This window comes from Ruditapes philippinarum, unplaced genomic scaffold (assembly GCF_026571515.1).
Source record: "Ruditapes philippinarum isolate M1 unplaced genomic scaffold, ASM2657151v2 ctg131_1_1_1_1, whole genome shotgun sequence".
Taxonomy (NCBI): domain Eukaryota; kingdom Metazoa; phylum Mollusca; class Bivalvia; order Venerida; family Veneridae; genus Ruditapes; species Ruditapes philippinarum.
This window is the reverse complement of record NW_026853741.1, coordinates 126,375-140,382: the sequence shown is the minus strand read 5'-3', so window position 1 is coordinate 140,382 and position 14,008 is coordinate 126,375. Positions and strand designations below refer to the sequence as shown.

The following is a 14,008-nucleotide window of genomic DNA, read 5'->3' as shown; positions in this document are numbered from 1 at the left end:
ACTATAAAGCTAATGGATACCATTCAGTGGATGGAAATTGAAAATTGTTGATGAATGAAACCTTTTATGTAGAAGATAAAAGAGACATAAAATACTTAACGTATTATCTAAATAATTATAACAGTCTTAAATCTCTAGGCTGTCTATAGTGTTTATTAATATTGACGGAAAGTATTTAACCGTGAGTTCATTGCCTCTGTTTCTATACGTTCTTATAAATAGTCCTTCTAAAAGTGAGAGTTTGCTATCTTTAATATTTTACAAGTAAACTTTCGTTTAAGAAAAGTAAATCCGTTGAATTAAATCCTGCCGCTAATTGGTAAAAATTACTTGATTAAAGCATCTGGGTAATGTAACTGAGAATATAATTATGATACAAATCCCACAAGACAGAGCAGAGACAAGCAATAGGATACCCTTTTACGACTTACTGACAAAACAAATTGTCATAACATTTTAGCATGTCAATTTGTCATTATTTTAAACATTTTTTCTTCTACAATATTATAATTCATTTGTTGTAATAACATGCACATTTATGCTTTATTATTGATTGAACGTGATTTAATATTTACTCTGTTTATAATGCAATACTTGTAGTTTGTTGTATATTTACGAATTATATATTTCACAAAACTCTCTTTAGAAAAAAAGAAACATACTCGTTTGATTTGACGCCAACGACAGGACATCGTGAAATACTGCATTTATTTAAGTAAATGATTGGCAAGATTTTTTGTTAGATGCTCACATGATATTAAACGTATTGAGGTGTTTTCCCTGTCATTTTATACATATCTCTAGTAAAAATGAGAACTGCAGTAATAATCGTTATGGCCATGGTCTTTATACATCAAAATCTAAACCATAAGAAAATACATATAGTGCTATAGGTCAATATATTATCACAGCATAGGGAATTTGATCTCTAAAAGAAATGTGTACCCTTTTGTTAAATTTTACAAACAAAGTGCGCATTAAAGACCCAAGTATTTCGTAAACCATATTGAAATGTTTCACAAAAGTTAGCTGTTAACTCTTTAATTTTCAGATTAATGTAGACGCTCGAGTTTTCAATAAACATTGATACTTGAATTACATTATGGAATTACATGTGCAAATAACAAAACATACTTGACTATATACTTAGCACTATATTGATACAATGATATAAAATTATACTGTAGCCTTTTTTAATTTAATGACATACAGCCATTATATCAACATGCAAAGTGTAATTAAAATCTAATTAATTTTATACGGTGCAGACATCCAGTAACTATTCTTCTATTATGGCATAAACAAACATTTCACAATGCGTTGTAGTGATTATGTTTTCGTTACCATGATTCAAAATTAATAAAATATATATATGACAGCTTAAAGTGACATGCAGAAAAATCTATAAGGTGCCGATCTTATACATTTAAATATCAAGCGATGAATTTTGCAATATATGTGTTACAATGATTAAAAACTTAATTGGTATTCGGTATAAAATAAAGATATTAAAATTATCTTTTAGTATTTTTCTTCAATTGTTTTTGAAAGTATCACTCCAATCTGTGCCTTTTTACTTTTACATTAATCATTTGATATGTAATGCCGATAAAATGATGAATGCTGCTTTAAACTACGTTTATTTTTACAAAACTCTGTTGCTTGTAAGGGCTACCGTAATCGTTGCAAGATTAGTTGCTTTCATAATCTAAATTATATGGAATTTTAGTGATAAAGATAATAAGTTAACCTAGTGTTTAAGTTAAAAGCTTAAATAGCATAGCGGATTCAGAAACTGGTTTAATTGTGTTTCAAAACCCATCAGAGAAAGTACAAACCCCACTAAGAGAAAATGTTATAACTCACTTTTAATATTTCTAAAGTGATTTGAATGAAGATCTATATGACGTTCAATCATTATTCTTCAATCATAATTGACACACAATTCTTTTTAAATTAATTTGTCATTTTTGTTTTGGTGTGAATATCCTCCGACGGATTGTAATAAATATTAAGAAGACTGTTAAGTTAGTCATAATTATTGACTGATAAGAATATTTTGGAGCTGCTGGGAAAACATGAGGAGGAAACTATATATTGCTGAGATATTCACTGATAATAATGATACCTGACATGACATAGTACTAACTTCATAAATAGTTTATGAAACACCACTGAAACATTTATGGACAATCAATTCTTATTTTGATAACAGTGTATGTGGTTTTCTTGAATAAAACTAGCCAAATGATATTTTTACTGTCGCCAAATAAAACAACGGTTATTTATGATATGAGTTTCGTATCCTGTAGAGGATAAACATATTGGATAAAACACAACAACTGGTATCTTTTTATGTGAATAATGTCTGACTGATTTCCCCATGTCACAAGTATTTTTTACGTCAGGACAAAGACTAACGTATACGTTTTGTATATATCGTGCTAATATATTCCAGTGACGGTAAAGAATAAATTACTGATAAACTTAGTCTAGACCATTACATTTTATTGCTTTAATGGCCGTGAAGGAGTAACTGTTTCTTGCAAAACGTAGACCAATTCAAATGTCGTCAATTCCCAAACAAACTACATGCTTCTTCAAATGAATCTTTTATTTATTTAATAATGTAACTGTTATGTGTAGCACAATTGTACAAATTGAAGTTAAACAGTAAATAACTCACAAGTCTATGTTTGTTGTACAATTTTATGTCTTAAATGAAACATAAAAACATATCTGACTGATAAGTTTAACTGAAGTTACATTTTGTTTATATATTACAAGAAATTCCCAACATATTAATTGATTTGATATAAGCAGTAAAATGACATTTTCTGGTCAAGTATTTTATTGTAGACTATACCTTGTCCAACTTGTTTCAATGAAGGTCAAAGTAACCTAGAAATACTAATGTTGCAGTGTCTACTTGTTGTTCCAACTAAGAAAATGGATAATATAGTTTCATTGGTTTAATGACAGTTAATAGTGTTTTGCCTTTAATAAAACAATAAAAAAATGCTCTAGTTTTGCTCCATATAACTCAATATAATGCTTTGTCGGTGAACTTTATTTCATTCGGCTACTTTGACCTTATGTTTACTTTTTTCTTAGTTGCATGACGTAAATATAAAAGAATGTGATTTTCCGCTGTAAAATAAGCGTTTCGCTTTCTTACATAATGCATGGAGGGCCTCCACATGTAAAGCTGGAAAGTCGCCCTATTACCGCAACTATGTTAGTGCAACGAAATACACAACATAACAATATGTATTGAAAAGCGTTTGTCCCTGAGCTTGCTGACTCGGCTTCCTGCAATAACCTTTATATCTACTGGTAAAGCTTTTGTATACAATAAATTATAATGGCTTATTTGTATCGTAGTTCTTCATGTGTACAATACAAAATTTTAATTAAACGAGAGATAAATATTAATAATTGTGTGTTGCTATATTCAATTTAAATGGATATACGTATACAATCATATTAATTATTAACTTTACCATTTTACATTGTATCAGATGTAGATGTTGTACAATTCCTGTGACATTATTGGCTTTATATTATTTTTTATCGAATTAAATCGAAATAAGCAAGTGAGATATATCTCTCAAAAGGAACTAATTGTGTATTTTGATTCCACAAATACTCACAATTTTACATTTTGTATTCTGATTCCACAAATAATCTTACATTTTAAATCCGTGGGAATATTGATGGTCACCTATAATTTGTACATTTATAGAACAAGAAAATTTTTTATATAGTTAAACAAACAAAACGTAAAAACAACTGTGTTTAAAAGTATCTTCAAATTATGTGACATATGGCCATAAATGTGAATATAAATGTATATGTTATATAAATGTATTTTATGACATTGTTTCTCATATGTGTTGTGAAGTTCAAAGTCACGAAGACAAAGAATTCATTACAAAATTAACAACGAATTGTGTCATGTTTTTACAATGTGTGTCTGCCGTGCGCTTGTAAATTAAACCAAATGTAAAAATAACTTGATTTAAGATATTTTGGCATTTACATTTAGCTAGCATTTCTTCACTAATTAGGTTTATGGGGCCATTAAATGTTCGAAAAGGCATTAACGAGAATAATAGTACACTGACTGGTGTATTAACTCAGACATGATTAAATCTCAGAGGAATTGATTAGCTAGAGTTTGTTTGATAATTTGTCCTTGAATTGTCTCATCAACACATGAAAAATGGTTTCTCCTCTTTTTAAGTTTTTTTTGTGTGTGTTCTCTGTAGTTTTCAACACCAAGTCTTAACACACCATTTAGTTCCAAAGTATTACAATACATATCATTATAATGTTGTATTTATTTGAGAATGTATGTGCTAATTGTCATAATATTGTTATATATCATATATCAAGTCGTCCACTCATATGAAACTGAAGTGTTTGAACAATTGTCACCGTTAAATAATCAAATATGAATAAGATTGTACTACAAAATCAAAAATAACTCTTTAACAATTCTGTCCTACCCAAACTATTGACTCGCGTAAACTAATGACAATAATTACGTTGGCAGCAATATCTGAATCCAGCTAGAAGTAAAAGCTGGTTTAACTCATTCAAGTAATACCGTCGAAGACGTTATACGTTATTTATAACCTCTTAACAACAGTTTCTCACACATAATTGGAATTCCTTGACGAAACATGTTTTGTTTACTTTTATGAAGAATTTTCCAGCGGAAATGAGTTCCGTTCAAAAACCAAACGATGAATTATAAACGGAAAGTTTTTAACTACAGAAAGGTACCAATAAACATCATTTATCTACTGTATTGATAACAATGTCTCTTATATTTTTTATTGTGAAACTATTGTTAACACTAAACAACGGATTACAGCGGAGCTATTTTATTTAAGCGGCGAACACAGACAGTGAGTTATTTGGAGGCTGAATACTTGTGATTGGCTAGCGGAATCCGCTATACGTTTTCATTGGTTGACGCCTTATTCAAATGTTTTGGAATGGTACTTTTTACCCGCTGTTATCAAGGCACCAAAGTATATAAATACAGGCGCGAACATTCAATGTCAGCTTCATAACCGCTGAGCCAAATAGGAAAAAGTCATCAAAGCTTATTTTACTTTTGCTTTCAAACATAAGTTATACACTGTCTTATTATATCCAATCTAATAATTAGATAAGGTATGGGATGGATGTACACATTGAAGTTATCAATATACAATGTACTTCGATCCATGTCTATTATGAGCACATAATATTTCAGTGACACTCAACGCCCAATTGAAGGTGCATTCGATTGTTATTTCTTATTATATTAATTCGCTACATTAAGCAAACATTTGCCATTTGTTCTCGGCAATATAGTCATACCATACGAATCCCAATTTTATTGCAATTGCATCTTAAAACAATTAAACATTCATGTATAACTAATAATGGCAATTAACGGTGCCTCGTTAATGTTTTGTTCACACATTTGACCCCTCAAAAATGAATCTGGTTGTTAGTAACTAAAGAGCAATTACAAAGGAATTCGCCGTAGGATTTTGCGGTGTAATTGACATTACGTTTCCGTTTTCATGAATAGAATGCACTTATTAGGGCACAGGTTCACTGATTGGTGTGACAGTTGAAGTCTTGTTATATCCCCAAGCTTAAAGTCTAGATGCTTAAAGCCATGTCTTGATTACTGGACATGCGTCAAAGTATATAGACAAATCCTATTTGGTTTTCATCTTTAAGTGAATTGGTTTCTAATGGAAGGTCTATAATACCACGAAAAACTGTGTTGATAGTATAAGTATTCGGTGATATATGTGACAACAAAGAAAACACACCACAAAGTAATTATATATGCATGTTGTTGGTAAGTGTGAGAAACATGATCCTGTATGATTTATCTATATAGAAAAATTAAAGATTTAAAATTGTTCTAAAGCAAAACATAATTATTCATCTCATACATTTTCATTCTTAATGCATTTAAAACCCTATCAACATTTTTACAAGACATATATATCATAAGAATGTCGAAATAATTTATACAAATATCAGCTGATTCGAATATTTATAGCATCTTTGAGAAATTAATGGTACTGAATGTGAGCATAAAAATATCAAATGTGTTTAAGGAAATCAGGTACATAGGGGAAACTTTTTAGATAAAAGTATCTATGCTAACCTGACACTATATCCTTATTTATGTATCATTGTTTTGAGGTTGATATAAAATTACGGCATATTTGACATACATTATACATAATTATATATTTTAAGTGTATGCAATGTTTGAGGAGCACTCTAGAGTTAACGTAATAAAGCCACTATATTGTAGTTTAGTTTATTTCAATATATTATAAATAACTTTAATATGTATAAACATCTAAGGTATAAAAAGTCGACAATTTTTGCATTGGTTGTTGAAAAAACAAAGGAAAGAACAAGAAATATAATGTTAGATTATGTCGGAAGTAATAAATAGTGCTATGATTTCAACTTCAGAGGTGGATTTTTGAGGGATCGAAATATATATCTTATGCGCTGGATTGAAGTTTAATGATTTTATTCATATAACTATCGGTTCATTTTGCCTATTGTTGATGTTGATAGTTGATAATTTATACATTAAGAGATCTTTCCGCATTATTAAAAAAATATTAAAGCATAAATGTAACCAGTGTATGTAATGGGATATATTTTTTTCTTTCTAAATTTCTTCTATAGCCTCGTCATATATCACTGACGGTTTAAATCCACAAGGGCAAATGCATTCAATTTTTAAGTACAGTACATGTATCATGCATCGTCCAAAGCGGAAATTTATTTCGTCGTCACGTAACACATAATACATACAGAAATTAGATATAAATAATGCATAAAAAGGAACTAAATAAACCAATTTTTAAACTTGTATATAAGTGCTTATTTAAACAAATTTACAAATTTATTTTGAACGCAATAAATGATAATATTCATAACTTTAATAATGTAAAGTTATGACGAATGCTGAAGTAGACACGATTCAATTTATTGCACGAAAGACTATACAGCATTTTACAATCTACATATAAGCAATGTTATCCGAAGTCAATTACCCTTAACCTTTGTGTATTGATCAAAGACTGTAGCAGTGTATTGGCAAACATCATTCATTCAGAATAAAGCACGAGCAGCGTCCAAAGATAAATATTTATATGTCTTAGAATTAAGTTACTTTTTCATTGCATTTCCTGTAAGTGACAGAATTGTTTTGATTACGCTGTAGGATTTACGGACATGTAAAGCGCTTTGTGTGCAAGTACGATTAACTAAAATGTTGCTTAATATATACATTGTTATAGTTTTTAATGCAACTATAGAAAATGCTTACGATAGAAGTTAGGTTTTCAATATATGTTTTAAATAAATATATATCTTATTAAATACAATAACAGTTAAAGGTATTATGGCAAAATTTTGTCGCTCAAATTTAGTATTATGAATCAGATTCGTGATTCGTTAAGTCGTAATACAAATATTATAATTATATTATCTATGGTAATAATTTATATGAAATTCATTTAAGGATTAATGACCATGTTTCAAAAGAGATGACTTTGATCATATTATCTCATTTTACAAAAAGATGCATAATCAAAAGCGCTACATCCTCATATTGTTACACAGCCAAGCTGTTATAGAATTAGGAAACATTATCTCTAAAAAGGTTTATTTCAGGTTTACTTTATACTTTTTGAATGCATACATTTGTCCATCGGCAATATTACAGTAATTTATGTTTGTTTTGCAGATTCAATGGGAATCGTTAGGAACCTCTTTTAAATATTGAAATTACGGTAAGTGTTCTGTTTTTTTTTTCAGATCGCATGCAATACAAATGGCATATACTGCAATCACGTACTTACACTCTAAAACAAATTACTGCAAAATTAGACAAGCATGCATTTGACCACTGAAGAAAAATTCATGCAAGGTCAAAAGACTAAAATCACAACTTGCCTAGTGCACGTACACAAGATACTTTCAACCATGTTATAATATGAAAATTAAATAAATCATTACTTTTCACAAATCATTTGCATTTTACTGCTCATTTAAACTGGTTTAGGCTAAAATGATAAGTACGCAAAGCAATAGAAATATATCAATTGGATATTTTAATGAAATATAACTTGATAAAATACGTATAAGGTTCTTAGCGGTGAATGGATATATATATTGTTCTAGAACCTTTTCATTATCTGCTATTCAATATATGTACGTTCGGATCATGTATCACAACAGAATCCATATAAAATTATTTTAAGTTCGTGCTTTGTTGGTTTGTCTGAAACTGACTACAAAAACATAATTATTTATGGTATCAAAGACCAACCTTTCATTTTACACCATCGCACTTTAATGTCGTGTTTAAATCCGGTATAATCGACAGTTTATAAACATAATTAAAATGTAATATATTTCAAACACTGATGCTTCAAAAAAGACTTTAGGAATGTCAAATTCTCGTCTACGTAGTAGAGTAAATATGTTTATTTACATTGTAAAATAAGTTCTTTGCAAAGGTCGCTAACCTTTGTTATCCGGAACCTATTGATGTCGCATGCTAATTTGTGAGAAAAGTTTATATAAGGGCTATACAGTTTTATGACTGTGCTGGACATAAATGTCCTGAAGAAATCTTTTGTTCTTCTTTAACAAGTACAGCTTGAAGGCCGTTACATGAAATTTTTGGATACGCTTCTAGAAATAATTGCAAGAAACTCAAAGCAAAAATAAAAACGATATGACTTTGTTTTGTTAACTTTTTCGTACCGTGCTACTTATTGATCTAATATGAATGACAGGTTGTCATTGTTCTTGTATTTCTATCTGATAATATGTCAGAGTCTAAGAAATTTGTTAGAACATATAAGACGAAAATAAGATAGTTTAAACAAATGATCAACAGTTCGTCCTGCTTCAATACATTCTTGTGAGTGAGCACATCTTTCAAATAAAACGTTTTTCCCTGAAAACTCTATTCTTTCATGTTAAGTACAACTGACTGAATTACTTGTCTTTGTGTTACGGCAAAATAAACTCCAAGAAAGTATACATCATCGGACCCTAGTACAATAATTTCTTAATACAGTATATTCTCTTACCGTGACTTATGTATATAGCCTGGTGTATTTAACGGGTATTTGTTTAGATTTATTTCTGACAAAGATATATTGAGTAGCTGTCAGTATTATATAAAGAACTCTGTCAAGTAGGTTGTTTTTGCTGGAAGTCGTAATATAAAGTCAACGCATTAGCTTTCTGTGATATTGTGTCCGATTATCGGAAACAAGAGTACAGCAATGAACGACCGACTTATGTGTATAAGTTATGGTTAGTTAAACAGAGCCATACTTGAATTGCACATAGCAGGTTTAGGGAAGCTGCTTCTCATAGTAAACTTAAATTAAATATAGGGGATATTGAATGAGTGTAAGTTCAATACTGAATTTATTGAACGAGTAGAATAAAATTATATACGCGACCCTCTGGCGAGCATAATATTATTTTATTTAACGAGTTCAATAAATTCAGTAGTGCTCTTACACGAATTAAACATTGTATCAAATGGACATTCCTTACGTACTAGACAACTAAGCAGTAATGCAAATTAACTGTATCACAAGTAAAATACATAACATCTAAATATAACATTTTACTTCCACCATTTATGCCCGGCAATATATTTGTTTCCTTATATTATAATTGCACATTTTTATTGATTTCTTAAGTTAGTTAAGTTACAAAAAAAAATATTATAAAACTTTAAAGAAGTGGCAGAATATTGCAAACTTTATATAAATGAAATGTTTCATAAAAATCAAAATGACGAAAGACATAAATATCTCATGCAAACAATAGTCTTAAGAAACATTTTAAATAACATTGAATAAACGTCTATTCAACGGCCAAGTGGTAATGGTCGTTGATTTCAGAGCCTTTGCCCCTCATCGCTTTGGGTTCGAATCCCGGCAGAGACGTTTGATTCCTTCATATAAGGATTCCGAAGCTATCCAGCTAGCTTACGGAACGTTGGTGAACGGAATGACACCTGAGGTCTTCCCCCACCAGTAAAGCTGGAAAATACCAAATACTTCTGAACAACAGTTCATTGACCCCATTCTATACGTATGGTGTTCTCTTTTATAAGTGAAAATTTTGAAACCATCATAAATCCCTTTTTATTTTTAAACATATCAAATGTCATCACCTTTACTTTGTCGAAGGCAATATCTTATCAAATTTGACTTACGTGGTATGACTAAATTAAAAATGTGATTGTTTTTTGAAAATACTAAGCTCATACGATATCACCCGCAACATAAAATCTTAATGTTGCTTTAACACAGGTGGTAAAAATGAAGTAAACAATAAATTGTAATTAATAACATTTAATTAATAAGATAAGCTAAAACATATTTTAGTGTCGAAAACAAAAATTGAGAAAATGGTTTTCAATGAGATAACTAGAGTTATGGATACTATAAGAAATAGAAAGAGCATCGAAACACGAGGCTATCTGATTTGTACGAGGGGGCTTAGCCTCCGAGTATAAATCAGATTGCCGAGTGTTTTGATGTGACATTATCATTTATATTTCGAAATTGAACAGTTTGACATTTCGAATAAATGTTTTGTATATAGACTATTTAATTAATGTACACATAGCCAGACTTATTGACAGGCCCGTCACTTTATTGAAGAGATTAGCTAGAGGCAAGGTAATGCCTGTCCAAGATAAGACGTTTCCTGAGCGGTTTAATGTTCTATCATGATTGATAAAATGAAAACAGACTAGTTGAATCGGTAATATTATCACCAGTGGAAGACTGAAACGGAAGACGGTGCAATATCAATCACCTGACATCTAATTGTTCTTTTATTAACGTAATTTTATGACTGGCAAGACTGAAGTATTTCATTTAAACAATTACTATTGTTTTAGAATATAGTATAACTTGCAATGTGCATTGAAATAAAAATAGAAGTATTGTTACATGTACAAACGTAAAATTAGTTTATCCCATGCAATTTATACTCGCTTGATTACCTTGATTACCTATATAAATATAATTGTGACCGGGTGTTGACTTATTCTTGTCTAAGTCCTACCATGATTCTACGTTATTCATTAAATTGGTCAAGACGTGGGCATGTAAAGCCCCTCCCTGCTATCTAATATATGTTTGAAGTGATATTGATATAGGAAATTAATCACGGCATGGTGGCTCACACAAATAATATGACGTCCATATAATTACTTCTGAGTACATGGAGTATTGACCTATACTGGCATTTCACACAAGACAATATTTGATTTTAACAAAAGTTATTCTAGACTGCCTGAATATAAAATTCCATATGGCGTCTCTGTTATCGAGTGGTTAACGTGTTCGAAACGCTTCGACTTTAATCTGCTTGCCTCTCATGTTTGTGGATTCGATTCCCATCAGAGACTTTTAGTTAATTCGTATAAGGAAGCTATTCAACTAGCTTATGTAAGGTCTTTGGTTCCGTTCAGTTACTAGTTTGTACCTAAATGATTCACGGAATAGCAGCAGTCCTGAGGACTTCCACTGGTGTAGCTTGAGAGTCGTCATAGAAACATTACAGCGTCAATGCGACTAAATAATGTACTAAAAAAACATCACTATAATTATGAATTGAGATGAATGATGAATTATATTACTAATCTGAGATAGTTTTTATTAAGGCATCTAGAGATAATCAATATTTCTCTTAAATTGTAAAAATCAAAGACGGAACTTCTAGATGGGTTACCAAATACCCAGGATAAATTTGTGCTAGCTAATGTCACTCACTTACAAATAAATATTGGTACAAAGTAAGTGTAGATATGTCTTATACAGAAAATTAATATGAACTTAAATTAAGTGAATTGTGTCAATAAAAGCTATCATTAATAAAAAGTCTTTAACATTACGGACTTACATTCTATATTCAACACGTTCAGTTTATAGATATTCTTAATGAACGACTTTAATATTAACATTGTACATCTAACTACTTATCAAGTTGTGAATACATCGAGGACCTTAGAAATATCAATTGTCATCTTTATCGTATTTTGTATAAGTTTAGAACATTATAACAGTCTTTTTATTACTTGCTGGAGATATTTGATGACAGCTGGTTGGCTTAAAGGTTGACTAAAAAAAAAGGTTATTGCTTTTGCTACTGACGCTTTTATGTTATGTCAAATTAGATAAGTTATATTTGATAAAGTAATAAAGCGCAAATGAAATAACTAATTTTGGAGATAATTAAAAAAGATATGATTTTAGTAAAGAATAAGATATTTATTTATTTGAGAAGGTATCTACTATAATAATGACTTATTTTGTAATTTCTATGACTACAGAAACCACTGTTACAAATCTGTTACAGAAAGAAAGTATAATGTATGGTATCATGCTAGAACTTATATTTACATAGAGATGTCACATATATTAGAACGATATTATACGTGTTACAATGTTTATTGGGAATCGTTATGTTATCAACTCTATAATGGAATGCTTTACATTATTTATTGTTTATTAAATGTTAATCATTGATACTGCTGAAAAACACATTTATTTAAGTTCTTATGTATGTGCATTGCATCGCCTCTAAAATTACACATACGCAGTTGTCCTAGTGACTAGTTATTAACTTTACACAACTGGGTCTAAATTTATCCTGATGAAAGAACGAAGCGATTCCTTTACATCAAAATTTATATTAAAACATATCTATGTTCCTGCATCTATAAAACAATTTGAACGTGTTCTGCATTAAGCGAATGTCCTTTAAAGCATTGCGTCATCATATTCCCCAGTAAAAAAAACACTATTCCTTCCTAATGTTACGTAATAGGAAAATAATTAAGATAATATTAAATGGACAGAAATAGAATCCCTAAAGAAAGTCTAAAACTACAAAATTACAAATGTTGGTTTGATTGAGATTGTTCATTGACAGTACTGGAAAGGGCAACCACCTTCTGTTCAAACCCTAGCCCGCCTTAAGCAGTATTCAACATTTAATAATTATTCGAATTGATAATTTTAGTACTTAAAATTAAACACACTATTTCCAAAATAAGATTTTGTTATGCACCTTATTTGGTTTGAGGAACATAACAAATAAACAAACAAACAGAAATGTTAAAGAGGTATTTTTAACACATTTAACAAAACCTCCTAAAATCAAAATAATTCATTTTTAACATTTCTAAATTTAAAATTAAGAAATAATATATCCCAAACTGTGATTTCATTGCTCAATAACATCACTGTTTGGAGTTCGGATGCGTAGCCCGAGTGATATAATAATACGCATCCGAACGACAAACAGTGATGTTATCAACCAATAAAATCACCGATTTGGATATATTATTTCGATTCTAACACGACATCAACAAATAAATGCTGCCGTACATTATAATTAGCTAAATTGCGCCTGATTTGTTTCCGTACTTTTTGTCAGCGCGTCACATTTTTAGTGGTTACGTCACGTGTATAATGATTACGTAACATGTCTAAATATAGAACGTCAAACAGTGATTTTATAGCATAATAACACACACTTTCGGTTCCTCTATGTTCAATAGGGAAAAATGCGGGTCGTGTTAGAATGTGTAATATTACACACTTTGATAAGTTGTTTTGATTTTGTTCTTAAGCGTTTGTTAAATGAAAGAAATAAACAGCTTAAATCTATAAAGCTGACGGATACCTGTCAGTGGATGGAAATTGCAAATTGTTGACGAATGAAACTTTTAATGTAAAAGATAAAAGAGGCATGAAATACTTGACGTTTTATCTAAATAATGATAACAGTCTTGAATCTCCAGGGTGTCTATGGTGTTTATTAATGTTGACGGAAAGTCTTTAACCGTGAGTTCATTGCATCGCTTCTGTTTCTATCCGTTCTTGTAAAACGTCCTTCAAAAAAT

At 30.1% G+C, this 14,008-nt stretch overlaps 1 protein-coding gene across 1 annotated transcript in view; it reads left to right on the top strand.

Annotated features, from left to right (window-relative positions):
- LOC132737679 (neuropeptide F receptor-like) overlaps positions 1–14,008 on the top strand; it is an 87,673-nt gene that overhangs the window by 34,173 nt on the left and 39,492 nt on the right. Inside the window, exon 2 of the mRNA XM_060725013.1 lies at positions 7,796–7,841. The gene's annotated coding sequence lies outside the window, so the exon portion shown is untranslated. The remainder of the gene's footprint in view (positions 1–7,795; positions 7,842–14,008) is intronic.